Below are 14,233 nucleotides of genomic sequence, written 5' to 3' on the forward strand. Positions count from 1 at the left end.
TGGCTCCTGCCTCTTTGAGAAATGGTAATTTACAAGGATAGGAATAACAGTAGCTATTCTTTATAGACTGCCATGTGGTAGGTGCTTTACACATATCATCTTTATTCCTTGCAACTACCTTGCAAGGTAGGAATTACCCCATGTTGACTGGGCTGCTGAGGCTAGGGGTGGTTAGTAACTGGCCCACTTTCACACATTTCGCTAGGAAGTGCTCTGACTCCAGATTTCCCAGGACCCCTCCTTCCACTTTCCTATGAACCATACTTTTAATTTGGTCTTTGTCATTGTGCAGTGAAACACCATGGGCTTTGAGTTAGACAGACAGGATTCAAATCTCAGCTCCAGTAATCACTCAATGCATGAGTCTGCAAGTCAGGTAACCTCCATGAGCCTCAGTTTCCTCAGCTGTGTTTGTGATAATGATTCTTTAGGAGGTTGTTATGGAAATGAAATGAGCTGAAACACTTCAACCTCCCCAACGTGGTATTGGTACATTGCATAGCACAGCAGGGTCTCAACAAATGATACTTTATCTTTCTTCTTTATTCATCTGTGTACCTGCCATGGCCCCTGGTACAGAGTAGGTACTCAAGACATATTTATGAAAGTAAATTCAAAGGATTTTGCATGGCCTTGCTTCACAGGGACATTATGAAGTTGGACCCTCTCCAAAAGCTCCCTGAAAGAACAAAAGAAGTTTTGAAGCATGTCAAATGTACGCATGTTTAAAATCTTTAGCATGAAGCAGGAAGACAAGAATAATCCTAAAAATAACAATAGTACTACGATTCTGAAGTGAAATTCACTAGGTGGAGTGCTGTTGCTTTTTAAGAAATAGCAATAGTTGAGGATTGTTAAGTGCTCTGAAGCATAAGGGACAATAAATGTGATGAGAATGGCTCTTGGGTTTGTCGGATTGTTCAACAATGACTAGATTGGTTGGAGACAGTGCACTTTTATAAGTATATCCTTAAGAGTAGATAAAAAATAAATACAAGATTTTTGAATGCATAACATGGGATGTTGAAAGAAGCACATCCTCAGTGTGATACGGGGAATGGTTGGCTGACTTTGATCTTGGAGGGATTCAGGGGGGTGAGTGTGTGGCAAGTGTACTACCATTCCCCAGCCGGTTCCATGACAGACATTTCTCATTGATCACGACATTCTCTCATACCTGAGTCCTAACAACAGTTAATTGGAATCTGTCCGAGTTGGCATTTAAGATCCAGCCATTTGTTGTCCCTGGCTCCAAACAAGGAGACTTTATGTAAGTTTAGTACCCAAGATTCGAAGACCACTCCTCCTCCCCGGGAAATGTCAGTCGCATCTGCTTATCAGCCAGGTTGTGGTACTAAAGCTACTAGTACCTCTCAAAGTATGTCATGGAGATCTTAGTGAAGTAGTTGTTAATATTTTTCACTTCTTTTTGTAGTGAGCTTGCCCTAGAATTCAGATACAAGTCAATCTGCAGTAGATTAGAGGACAATCAAAATGAAACCATGACTCTGTATCCAGAATCATCCCTGCTCATCCTTGAAGTAAACTTGTTCTTTCCCACTTTTCTTCTCTTGGGATGGGATGTCCTAGGACATTCAGTTTTCATGTTTATCATGTTCACCAAACCCATGTAGCACAGTGGAAATTTCTGGAAGAGCTGTATTCATCCATGGTCCTTGATGAAAACCTGGCATGGTTGTCCAAGTTAGTTTTGATTAGCTCTTCTCATGCATTGGCTTTAACTAACAGTAAAATTGAAAGAGAGAGAGAGAGAGAGAGAGAGAGAGAGAGACTCCCAATCAGGCTCCATGCTGTCAGCACAGATCCCAATGCAGAGATATATCTCACAAACTATGAGATTGTGACCTTAGCCGAAATTAACAGTTGGACACTCAAACGACTGAGCCACCCAGGCACCCCAAATGTTGTATTTTAATAGCAAATTATCTTTATGTTGCTGTAAAATAGACATTAAAAACATACTTATTCAGTAAGTGAATACAGTGAGTCTTGAAAATATACTATGTGCATGAAACTCAATTTGGAAAACAGTGAAGTAAGTGCCAATCTTTGTGTTCAGAAAAAGGAAAGCCAGCCTCCATGTAAGAAAGAGGATGTGAAAGGATTGCACGTAAGTGGAGGAGCCTCACATTCAGCCTCTTTTTAGGGTTTCCACTCTATTGCAGCATGAATCAGAGCAGAGGAAGGGAACTGGAGAGAAGGCAGCTGTGGGGTTCACAGTTTCATCTTTACTCCTTGTCTGTGCCGCCCTACTCTGCAAACCACACTCCTCAGCAGCTCTCTGAAGTTAAGCTGTCCATTGCAGAAGCCATGATCATTCCCTTGAGACAGTCTGGCCCAAAGACTGCTGCTTTGGAAAGGCTTTTCCTCCACATCCAGAAGGGGAAATATGCTTAAAGAGAGGGGAGAGTTGAACTATTTGCCATTAACAATAATGACTAATTGACACTATGTAATCCTTCTGTGAATAGTTTCCAGCACTATTGATTAAAAGCAGAATGGACTTAGTTTTATTTCTTTTAAAATCGTATCTTCCCTACAGCTTTCATACATACACACAATTCCCCCACTATCACCCTAATGTGGAGAAGTTATTTTAGCAAGTAGTTTCAATCAATTCAGTGTGATAGGCATAAATTCCCTTTGTTTGTTTGTTTTTCTGCTGTTATTCTTTCAGAAGCTGAGAAATCTTCCTTTCTAGAGAGGTCTACCAAATTGATAGCTTGGTGAGAAATATGAAATGAAAAAAGATTTTTTTTTTTAAAGCTGACACTACTTCCTACTGTGGGCCAAGACACACAGAGAATGACCATTGATTATTTTGTTGTCTTTTGTACTGGGCTTTGCTGATCATATTAAGACCTATTAGGAGATGCCTTTGAGATATGAGGCTCATGAGGAAATTTGCCTCCTGGAAACTTCACTTCTATATCAAGTGTCTGCAGAGTAACATTTTCACAATTGTTCTTTCAGTTCAGTTGGTTCCCAAAGTTAAGAATTTCCTGGTTTAGTATTGTGTTTAGAGACTGCCAAGATTTGCCCATTACTATTATTCACAAACAGGTATTTGCTTCTTAATGTGGCTCAATTGATACTCCCAGTTATGTGGGGGAGTGTGGAATATTGACAGCTGCTCAGAATTGCTGTGGTGGTTATGGTGGAAGGCTAGATACTGTGACTGACTCTCAGATTCTCAGGCTTTGAACCTTGCATTATACCTAGTGACATACAATGTTCTATTTAATAAGATCTTCATTTCTTCTTGAAGATACTTATTTCCATGCGACATCATTTCCCTTCAGTTTGAAGAACTTTCTTTCACATTTTTTTTTTTGTAGTCAGATCTGCTGGAAATAAATACATGGTTTCCTTTTCTTGGAAAACTATATTTTGCCTTCATTTTTGAAGGATATTTGAGCTGGGTATAGACTTTTAGGTTGAGAGTTTTTCTTTCAGACCTTAATAGTATCATACCAATGTCTTCTGGTCTCCCTTCTTTTCTTTTCTTTTTTTTTTAATTAAAAAAAATGTTTGTTTATTATAATTTTTTTTTTGAGAGAGACAGACAGAGTGTGAATGGGGGAGGGGCAGAGAGACAGAGGGACACACAGAATCTGAAGCAGGCTCCAGGCTCTGAGCTGTCAGCACAGAGACCAATGTGGGGCTTGAACTCATGAACTGAGAGATAATAACCCGAGCCTAAGTCGGACATTTAACTGACTGAGCCACCCAGGCACCACCCAGGTCTCCCTAGTTTCTTTTTGATATTATACTATAAGTCCCTGAGGTTTTGTTTTTGTTCAAAGTTCTTTTTCTCTGTTCTTGGATAATTTCTATTGATCTGTCTTCAAGTTAACTGAGGATTTCCTGTCCTCTCCATTTTGCTTTTAAGTTCATATAATACATTTTTATAAATTTCAGAAATCATATTTTCAGTTCTAGAATTTCTGTTCTAAAAAAATAGTTTCTACTTCTCTCCTGAGATTTCTTATCTTTTCATTCATTATAAGCACATTTTCTTTTTTGTGTTTGAGCATAGTTACAATAGCTGCTTTAAAATCCTTATCTGCTATTCTTTCACTGGAGTTATTTTGAAGTTAGTCTCCCTGATTACCTTCTCTATGAATAATGGGTCATGTCCTCTACATGTTAAATAATTTTTATTCTATCCTGTGTGTTGTGAATGTTATATTTTAGAGACGGGATTCTATTATGTTCTTCCAAATAGTGTTGATTTTGTTTGTTTATTTGTTTGTGTAAACAATTAGCTTGCTTGTACTCTTACCACAAACTCTGTGTCTTGAGGGCATCTCAAATCTCCATTTAGTTTTTTATCCTAAGCCAGATGTTTACAAGTCAGCCCTGTACTTGTATAGTTCAGGGTTGAATCAGAGAGTTAGGGAAAAGTTTACATACAAAATTTGGACATTACTCCTCTCAGTCTGTTTATTCCAAGATTCCCTTCTCATTTTATGGTGGCTCTGGTTTCCCTAAACTCTGTTCTTTCATTCTTCAGGCCCTAAAGAATGCAGGTTTTCTCACTGAGTTTTAGCTGCTCCATGCTGCTTGACTTTGACCTTCATTTGAGCCAGAAGCCACTAGAATGGCCTTATGCCTTTCCTTTCTTCCAAGTGTCATCTATCCTCAGAATATCCCTCTCTTTTTTTGCTCTCCAGTGGCTTCAGGTGGCTGTTTTTTATAGTTTTTTAGAGTTTATATTTGTTATCTGTGGGAGGGTTAGTCTGGCAGGAACTTTCTAAGTCATACTAGAAGTTGAGTTCCTCCAGACTAGTTTGGTAATAATTTCTGTGCTATGCAAGAGCTCCAAGCCAGGAAAAACTGGTAGAAGCACTGCTTGTAGACCATGAAGTCTTATATACAGCATGGAACGTGGGTTCATTTTCCTCACAGGTGATTTCTTTCCCATCCCTGGTGCACAATCAGTAGCACATTTCTGTTCAGTGTTTGTCGGCTAGTGAAGGCAGTGTTTGCATTTTTCTTTATGTAGTGAGCTCAGTTCAAATATCTACATGCATGGGGTCTGATGCTTCTCAAAGGGGGTTAAAATATAAACCCATGATGCATGTCTAGTGGAAATCCCCTGTGGGCCATGTGGCATCAACTTCCACTCATTGCTCTGGCTTTAAGTTCTTTCTTCATTTCCAGCACTTGTGATTGCCATGCTCTAGTTTGGCTAAAGATTTTTTTAAAAAAAGTTTATTCAGTTTTATCCAGCATTCCTATGTGTTTGAACTGACCATGGGGTGGGGGTAGGGTTCCCGTGTCAGCTCAGCTTGCTGCCTTGATTGGGAGGCAACTGCTTAAGCTCCTGATGATTCAGGGTCCCATTTGCCTAGCTGTCTTCTCTCTGAGGCTGGGAGGAGGGGAGTCTCTCATCCAAGAGGAATACCACCCATCCAGTTCCAGACTCTGCCCCAAATCTTGGCATATGCTTCCAGGGGCTGAGACGGGGTAGCTGAGAAATGCCACCCTGTGTTTGATTTTAAAATGTTCTATACCAGTTCTGCTGAACCAGTGTTCTAGGACCACACTGGGGCACCTTGCTCCTCTCCTGCTTCAGAGTGACTTTCTTCTCTCCAAGTATAGACCTCCCCCTTCTAATTTTGGAAGCAGACTTTGTTCTCTCTTATTGCTAAAGCCTTAATCTGTGTGTCATGATCCAAGCGTCAGTTGCACAGACATCTGCAATCTTTCTTCCAGATCTTCCTGCAAACAGATCTCCCTCATGGTGGTGTGCTCTGCTGTGTGACAATTCCCAAGGAGGGCATATAGTCTCCACTTCTCCCACCCTCTCCTCCCCCCTCCCTGTCCCTTCATTTCCCCCAAGGTCCTATTTTTTTCTCTATACACACAAAATGTGGTAATTAATTTTTTCCCTTCAAAGCTCTCTGAAATTTTCTTCCCTAAAGACATTGCTGTGGGATTGGCACATTTGCTGTAGCCAGAAGGTTAACAGAAGGAATTTAATTTGCTCCTTTTCCCATGTCTTCTGGCTGGTGGGTGGAGTCATCACCTGGGATAGGCGTGCCAATGAGAAGAGAGCTGAGAGTGGTCCCAGCCCTGGCCTGGGAAGAGTAGGGGTGGGGAGAAAAAGCCAGCTGGTTACATAGGCAGGGCATCCTGCTGGCTGTTCACCACAGCCTTAGTACAACCTTGCCTCTCTGCTCTGTCTTCCTCAACAGTCCCACTTTTTTTTTTAAATATAATTTATTGTCAAGTTAGCTAACATACAGTGAATACAGTGTGCTCTTGGTTTTGGGGGTAGATTCCCATAATTCATTGCTTACATACAACCCCCAGTGTTCATCCCAACAAGTGCCACTTGTTTTTTTTTTTTTTTTATTGTTTTTTGTTTTTTGACCAGCAAAAGAGAAACCAAAAGAGTGAGAGAGAGAGAGAGAACTGCTTTAAACACTTAACTCCAGCTATTTCTTGCAGACAGGGCTTCTCAAATTTCAATGAGCACACAAATTACTTGAGGGTCTTGTTAAAATTCAGATTCTGATTCAATAGGTCTGGGATGGCATTTCTAAAAAGCTCCCTGGTAATACCAAACATGCTGGTCCTTCCTTTGTCCCCGTCGGTCAGTACCAAAGTCCTACAGTTTAGAGGTATAGCCAGGAACTAACATCAAGGGGAGGGAGTGTGGGCCCTGGGGCAGAATGCCATCTGAGATTTTTCCAATACTTCATGGTCTCTGCCACAGTGGGACAATACCAGTGGAGGCAAAGAAGGAATGAGAGGGCATGACATCTTAAATTTGGGGTCTCTATCTTGGCAACAAAACTGTAGTTTTATATACTTCATAAATCTGGTTTTTGCTCGGGTCTGATTTCAAAAGGGGGAGAAGTCCACACCGAGAAACAGAAATCTCTATGTGACCAGCATGTGCTGTGGGACTTTACCAGTTTTAAACTCCTGTATGTACACATTTAGGCCAGTCTTAAGAAACAATTGCATCAGTTGGGAATACCTCCAACTTCCAGTTACAGAAAATCCAGTGACAGTGGGGTTGACTGGTTCCACATAATGGGAAGTCTGAATCATTGGGGATTGGGGTGTCATCTCTGACCTCTTTTTCTGTATGCCTCCAGAAGTTGGTTCTCAACCCCAGCCATACCACTTGGGGAGCTTTTAAAAATCCCTATGCCCAGGTGACCGCCTAGACCAATTAAGTCAGAATTTCCAGGATTAGGACCTGGGCATCAATATTTACAAAACCTGCCCACGTGATTGTAATGGTTGAGAACCTCTTCTCTTGGCCTTACTGCCACACAGCTTCCTCCAATGCTTTTCATCAGGGTCTTAACAACCTGAACTGCTACCATTGGCTCAGTGCCTGATGGTGTTACCACCAGCATCTCCGTGATTCTCTCGGCCTTTTCAGCTTTGGTTCCCAGATGGCTGCCACGGCCTCACTCGCTCACTGCGTGTGCGTTCTAGGCAGGAAGAGGGAGAAAGGGCAGAGACAGGGCTCAGACTTCCACTCACATCTCACAGCTGGAACTGTGCCATGTGGCTTCTGCTAGGACAAATGTGGCTGGATAAGTGACTATTCCAGCCTCTACAGCAGAAACAGGCAAGAGCAAAGAGAGCTGGGAACGCTACGAGGTAAGAGAACATGTGTAGGTCTTTAAAAATGAGTTCTGTTATTGCAAACATAAAAACTACATGCTCCATACAGAAAATTTAGAAAAACAGAATAGAAGAAAATAAACTTACCCAAGTCTCGGCACTTACACTTGAGAACTGTTAATAGTGTGATGTATTTCCTTTCAGATTGTCTGTTTTCCCCATGATTCGGGTCATAGTATATTTACAGTGATGAATTTTTCCCTTTCTTACAACATGAAAGGATGAGAATTTCTCCACTGGTGTGATGATTTTCTTTTTCTTTTTTTTTTTAACTTTTAAATGTTTATTGTTGAGAGAGAGACAGAGCATGAGCAGGGGAGGGGCAGAGAGAGGAGGAGACACAGAATCTGAAGCAGGCTCCAGGCTCTGAGCTGTCAGCACAGAGTTTGATGCGGGGCTTGAACTCACAAGCCATGAGATCATGACCTGAATCGAAGTTGGCTGCTTAACCGCTTAACCGACAGAGCCACCCAGGTGCCCCTGCTGTGACGATTTCTTAAACACAATTTTATCTTCTGCATTGTATTTCATTAAGCTACTGTGCTATAGTTTAACTTCTTTCCTGTTGTTAGGATTAAGAAGGGTTTTTCCCCCCTTTTTCTGATTTTACAGAATTAAAAACAACCCTGCATGGAACTTCTTTGTGCCTTCCATCTTTTGCCCCTTTGTTCTATGTATTTCTTTTCTTTCTTGGGGAGGAGGGAGGGGAGAAGGTAAAAAAAAAGTTTGGTGTTTGCTTCAAAGAGCTTTTCCAAAGAGTGGTGATCCATTTGTATTACATATCATCATGGATGACCACTGTGCTCTGGGCTTTCATGACAGTTTGAATTCAAGGTAACGTGTGTAATATGTTTTTCTGAAATCTGTGTTCATTTGCACCTATGCGGGGTGTTCTGTGTGCTCTTGTTCTCAGATGAAAGGTATTGGCGTTTTGGTTCCAAGAAATACAGTCTGTTTGATTTGGGTCCAGACTAATTACTAAGGACCCATTCAGCAATAATAGTCTCAAGTATTTAAATACTTAGTGAAACTGCAATGAATTGAGGGACTATTGGTTCTAAGAGCTAGGCAACCAACAGGGACTGAGAGAAGAATTTTAAGTTGGACACCAAGTTCAGAGCCAAATGTCAATAATCTCATTGTGCAATACTTATAAAGTAGAGGATAATAAGAATGATCTGAATAAGTTTAAGTAAGAAGTACATACAGAACAGGGACATCTTATTTTCCATTAAATTTGCCACCTATTCCACTTCAATAAAATGCTTGTAAGGAAAATAACAATTCAAGGCGGAAGACTCTATTGCTGTTGTTCAGAAACTTCGTGAGAGTGAGAGAATGAACACTGATCAACTTCCCTGGTTTAAACTTAACTATTTGTTTTCCAACATGCTATTTTGTAACTGGAACATCTATGTTATGCCTTCAAAAGTCCAAGAAGAAAGTAAAATCTTATAGAAAGACAGAAACTTCACCAATATATCTAGACAGACGTTTTCTGGTAGTTTTTGGTATCTAAAACCTATTTTCCCCACATCATACGGATGCCCTTTTTGTAGGCACAGCCCTGCCAGGAATGGGAACCTGGGTAGTGCAGAGAACTTTTACAAATTGTCCAAGTGGAGAACTCATTCTTTCTATGTGACTGATTTCTTGCTTTTTTGAAGTCAAGGCTTTATTTTTGTTCAGCTTCTTTTTACCACTTTCTGTAGTATTCCTTGGATGTGCAAAGACACGTGTCTGGAGTGATAGCAGTATCAAGTTTCTTTTCACATTTTCTGTACACCATTCTTCTGTCAAGGACTCCCTTAGCAGCAGGACCATGGTCAGGACGATTTCCTTTGAGCAGATTCCCAGGAATGGAACTACTGGGTCTCAGAGAACGAGCCAGGTAGAGTCTTGCTGTATGTTGCCAGGGAAGCTGTCAGGGTCATTGTGATGCCAACTCTCCATGAACCTTTATCGGGTTCTCAGTGTTCTATCAGCTGTGCCCCTCTGCAGGTGGATGGGACAGTCTGTCTGCAAGAAAGCCACTGGAGGGAGGGCTCTGCCAGTCCTTGTGACAAGACAGTCACATGCACTCACTGCTGCTGTTCAAAATATCTCCATCCATATTCTGACCTCCCACCCCTCAAAATGTTTGTTTACAACTGGACGTTTTTGTTTCTTTCTCTCTCTCTCTCTCTCTCTCTCTCTCTCTCTCTCTGTCTGTCTCAATTATGACTTAACTCCTAAGACTTGGGCAAACACTCCCAGTATCATAAGAGGCTGGCTGGCTGGGCAGCCTGTGCCCCATAATGGTATTTTATTCACCCTCCAGTCTCACTCCATCATTCTTATCAGAGCCATTGCTATGGCAACTGTCCTCCTTCGACCATTAAGTATAGGTAGCAAAGTCCTACGTGCCTAATATGTTTGATATTTCACCTTTCAAAAAATACTTTGGGGAAATTCAAGTTGGCTTGTCAAGTAAAACAAATAAGCTTTTTTATCATCAACAAGGACTAAGGGTGGCAGCTTTGATAAGAGGGGAAGACTGGACTGGTCACAAACCTAAGACCAGTCATATCCAGCTCCACTTGAGACAAGAAAGGAATGGGAAGCCTCTCAAAGGTTGGTGGAGACTGACTCAGACCCCAGTGTTGGGGGCCCCAACCTAAGATTAGTGCTAAGTTGACATGGGCCTTGGCCCAAACCCAATCTTGGGGACCTTCAGCTGCTACCACTGGAGGATTTTTACCTGCAGACAGCACTTTGGGGGCCCTGGGGTTTTCCCTGCCTTTCAGGTGGCATCACACCACAGTTTTCTCTGGCCCTAGAACCCTTAAAATTTTGTGCACACATGTTGCCTAGCACCCTGAGAGCTTAGCTGAGGTGAATGTGACAGCTCAGAAGGGACCTAATGTTCTCTTCCATTCCTACCATCTGTCCACCATTTACAATAGATTTGCTCTTGTTTGACATTTTTTTTAACTTGAGAATTAAAAATTGAATTTGCAGGAGTGCCTTGGGTGGCTCAGTTGGTTAAGTGTCCAATTCATGATTTCAGCTCAGGTCATAATCTCACAGTTGGTGAGATTTTGCCCCCGTGTCAGGCTCTGTGCTGACAGCACAGAACCTGCTTGGGATTCTCTCTTTCCCTCTTTCTGCCTCTCTCTCATGCTCACTCTTTCTCAAATAAATAAATTATTTAATTAAAAAATAGAATTTGCTATGTGCTGTTTTAAGCATTATGCTTGTTGGATTCATAGGCAAATATTTTTTTCTTTAAAGTTGATTTGCTTTTCCCTCCTGCCCCTTCCTTCCTTCCTTCCTTCCTTCCTTCCTTCCTTCCTTCCTTTTTTCTTTCTTTCCTTTGTATGTATTTTACCTGTTTAGTGAGATTCACTCCAGCATAGTAGAAACAGAGTGAGGTGTGGAGCCATGCTTTTCTGTTAGCTATGTAGCCTTGACATAGGGTGACCAGCTGTCCTGGTTTGCTGGGAGCTGAGGTGTTGCTGGAAATGCAGGACTTTCAGTCTAAACCGAGGACAATCTTGGACAAACCAGGACAGCTGATCATCACTTGGGCAAGATTCAGCCTCACTGAGCTTTGATTTCTTTATCTGTGAAACAGGCATAATAATACTTGTCTCATGGATTATTTTGAGGATTGGAGCCAGTGTACAGAAAGTGCCTGAAACTATCTCTGAGATCTGCTAGATCTAAACAGATGATAATGATAGTAATATTAACATTTATAATTATCTGTATTTTTTTTAAAGGTTCAAAATGGTGTTTCTCTAGCAGTCATTTCTGCCATCAATGCTTTCTTCTTCATTCTTAATGTCTGCTCAGGAAATGGTAGTTTATTCTGGGTATAAAATGAAAATATTGTTGAAAATTTTTGAAAAGTCTGAAAAATATAAAGAAAAAGTATTATTATATCCCTAACCAGAAGCAACCACTTTAAAAAAATTCTTTGGATCCAGGTTTACTATTCTAAACAAATGATATATATTTTTAGGCATAAATATTTATGATCATTTCCTTAGGGGAAATTTGAGAAAGGGAGATTGCTGGATTAAAGGACAAATACTTTTAGCCTTATTTTATATTAGATACAACATTATATTCCTCCAAAAATATAGGTTTACAGAACAAAATATGTTATTTTCTATGGAAGAGACCTGTATGTTCCTTGTTTCCACACAGGACCCAGTTTTCCTTGGAAGGCTCTCTAAGGAAGAATTCTGGTTTCTTTTAGCAACCCCTATGGTAGGGGTGGCTAAGAGATTTCATTTTATTTGGTCATTAGGTAGTAGTTGCTTTTACTATGGAGTATTGTGGTGGTATGCACACTAAGCGATCACTGTTAGAACTTTTTTTTTTGGTATCTAAATTAAATACTTTAGTGACATTTTGTCCCCATGATACAGTATCTGGCACTCAATATTAAACAAAAGGTTTATCTTCAACTCCTAATGCTTATTTTAATGCTTATTTCATATTAATTTGAGCTATTATAAATTTTTTTTTAACGTTTATTTATTTTTGAGACAGGGAGAGACAGCATGAATGGGGGAGGGTCACAGAGAGAGGGAGACACAGAATCTGAAACAGGCTCCAGGCTCTGAGCTGTCAGCACAGAGCCCGACGCGGGGCTCAAACTCACGGACCGCGATATCATGACCTGAGCTGAGGTCGGACGCCTAAACGGACTGAGCCACCCAGGTGCCCCATAATTTGAGCTATTATAAAGAGAATAATCTCTTTCCTTTCTAACTGTGGATTGGTAAGTAGGAAAAATCAGCCAGGCTTCAGCTCAAGGAATGGAATAGTTCAAAAGCAGTTCCGAGGCACATGTAAATGCCTAAGAGTTGAAAAAAATCAGATAAATTAGGGACCCTGCCGAGGATCCAGAAACATAACCAGGCGTTTGTGTGTATCTGTGAGTGTTCATTTGTGTGTGTGAGTGTTTGTGTGTGGTTGCTGACCCGTGTCTGGGAGCTTTGGGCCCCTCACTCAGACTGGTCACAGGTTGGAAGCTAGTGAGATCAAGACTGTTGGAGGGGTAGAGATGAAGCATGTAAAAGAATTAAATGCAGTACTGATGATCACAAAGAATCAATGCAAAATTAATGAAAGCATGTTGTGAATTCTTGTCGATCCTTCAAGTTCACACCGCTGTTTGGCCTTGGAGTCAGGACAAGTTCGGGTTTCTGATTCCAAGCTCAGTGTTCTGTCCAGTGGAAAGTGTTGGCTCTGAAATGCCAGGTGCTTTGGCAAAAACTGCGGTCATTGCAATGGTTGACCCTGTGTAATGTTCTGTGGAGGCGGGATGGGGCTGAGTATTACCCTAGAAAAAGGTGAAAGAATTGGCCATCCCATGGAGACATTGATTATACCTCCTTCCTTTTGGGCCTCAAGGTGATGACAGAGGAATAGTCAGTAGTCCATAGCTTGGGATTCGCCAGGGAATTTTATGGATAATGATAGTGAGTCACATTTTGAACATGTATGTTATGATTTGATTCCTTCATTTATGTCTTTGCATGAGAGTCTTCAAAATGTCCCTAATCTTAGGAAATCTAAACTCGAATAGCTCAAAATTATATAACCGAGGACAGTTTTCTACTAACCAGTTTTGTAATCCCATTGGTTTAAAGTTGAATGTTACATTTTTGCCATTTTTCGGTTTTAATTATCCATTTTCTGTGAGAGCCAGAGTAATCTCTCAGATCCTCCCTCTGTGCTATAAATATGCTGTTTGGTAACTGGTCAGAAAGTTTCAGACGCTGTGCCTCTGAAACTTTTCTTGGAGTTCAGATTCAACCAAAGGTGTAAAAAAATGAGGCAAAGCAATGAGTTTGCCTGATTTCTAAGGATTCTCGGTCCTTAATGGCATATAACAAGTCTCTACATTTTGACTGTGGGACCCAGGCTAGGCTAAGCTAAATACCACTGCTCTGGTTATATGAAGATATTTAGGGGTGGCTACATGACTCAAATAATCCAATAAGTTTTATCAGGATTTTTTTTCTCCTACAGATATCAGAGAGGAGATACATCCTTTTGGTAAGGCACCCTAGCTGAAAGATGGCATAGGCTGAGAAATATGAGCAGCCATCACTACTATCCTGTGGGGACAACCTGTTCCAGAAGCAAACCAACAGAGAGGAAAGCAGAATTGAAGTATGGGCAGGAAAAAGTAGAATCTTGGTCATATTCCTTGATCCAGCTGTGTCTGAAGCCAACGCTGGCCTCAGGTATCCTAGTTACCTTAGTCACTACCCAGCTTGTCTTAAAGTTATGCAAGTTGAGTGTTTATACCTGCATTATTCCATTATGCTTATCATCCCCATTCCACAGAAACCCACCCTCAGAGAGATTAAGTCCTTTGCTCAACCTAATACAAGTGGTATGGCCTGGATTTGAGGTTGGGCTGTTCTGACTCTATAGCTCATGTTGCTTCCAAAGCTTGATTCAGCCCCAGTGAGTACAGCTAACTGAGCTGGTGAACCCAGTTCTTGACAGCATTAAGAGGACAGGCATTGGCTCTCTTGTTTTACTAGCT

At 41.1% G+C, this 14,233-nt stretch overlaps 1 pseudogene; it reads right to left on the reverse strand.

Annotated features, from left to right (window-relative positions):
• Positions 1-9,160: 9,160 nt before the first annotated feature.
• On the reverse strand, positions 9,161-9,466 carry LOC122491948 (annotated as a pseudogene).
• Between the last annotated feature and the right edge of the window lie 4,767 nt (positions 9,467-14,233).

This window comes from Prionailurus bengalensis, chromosome C2, assembly GCF_016509475.1.
Source record: "Prionailurus bengalensis isolate Pbe53 chromosome C2, Fcat_Pben_1.1_paternal_pri, whole genome shotgun sequence".
NCBI lineage: Eukaryota > Metazoa > Chordata > Mammalia > Carnivora > Felidae > Prionailurus > Prionailurus bengalensis.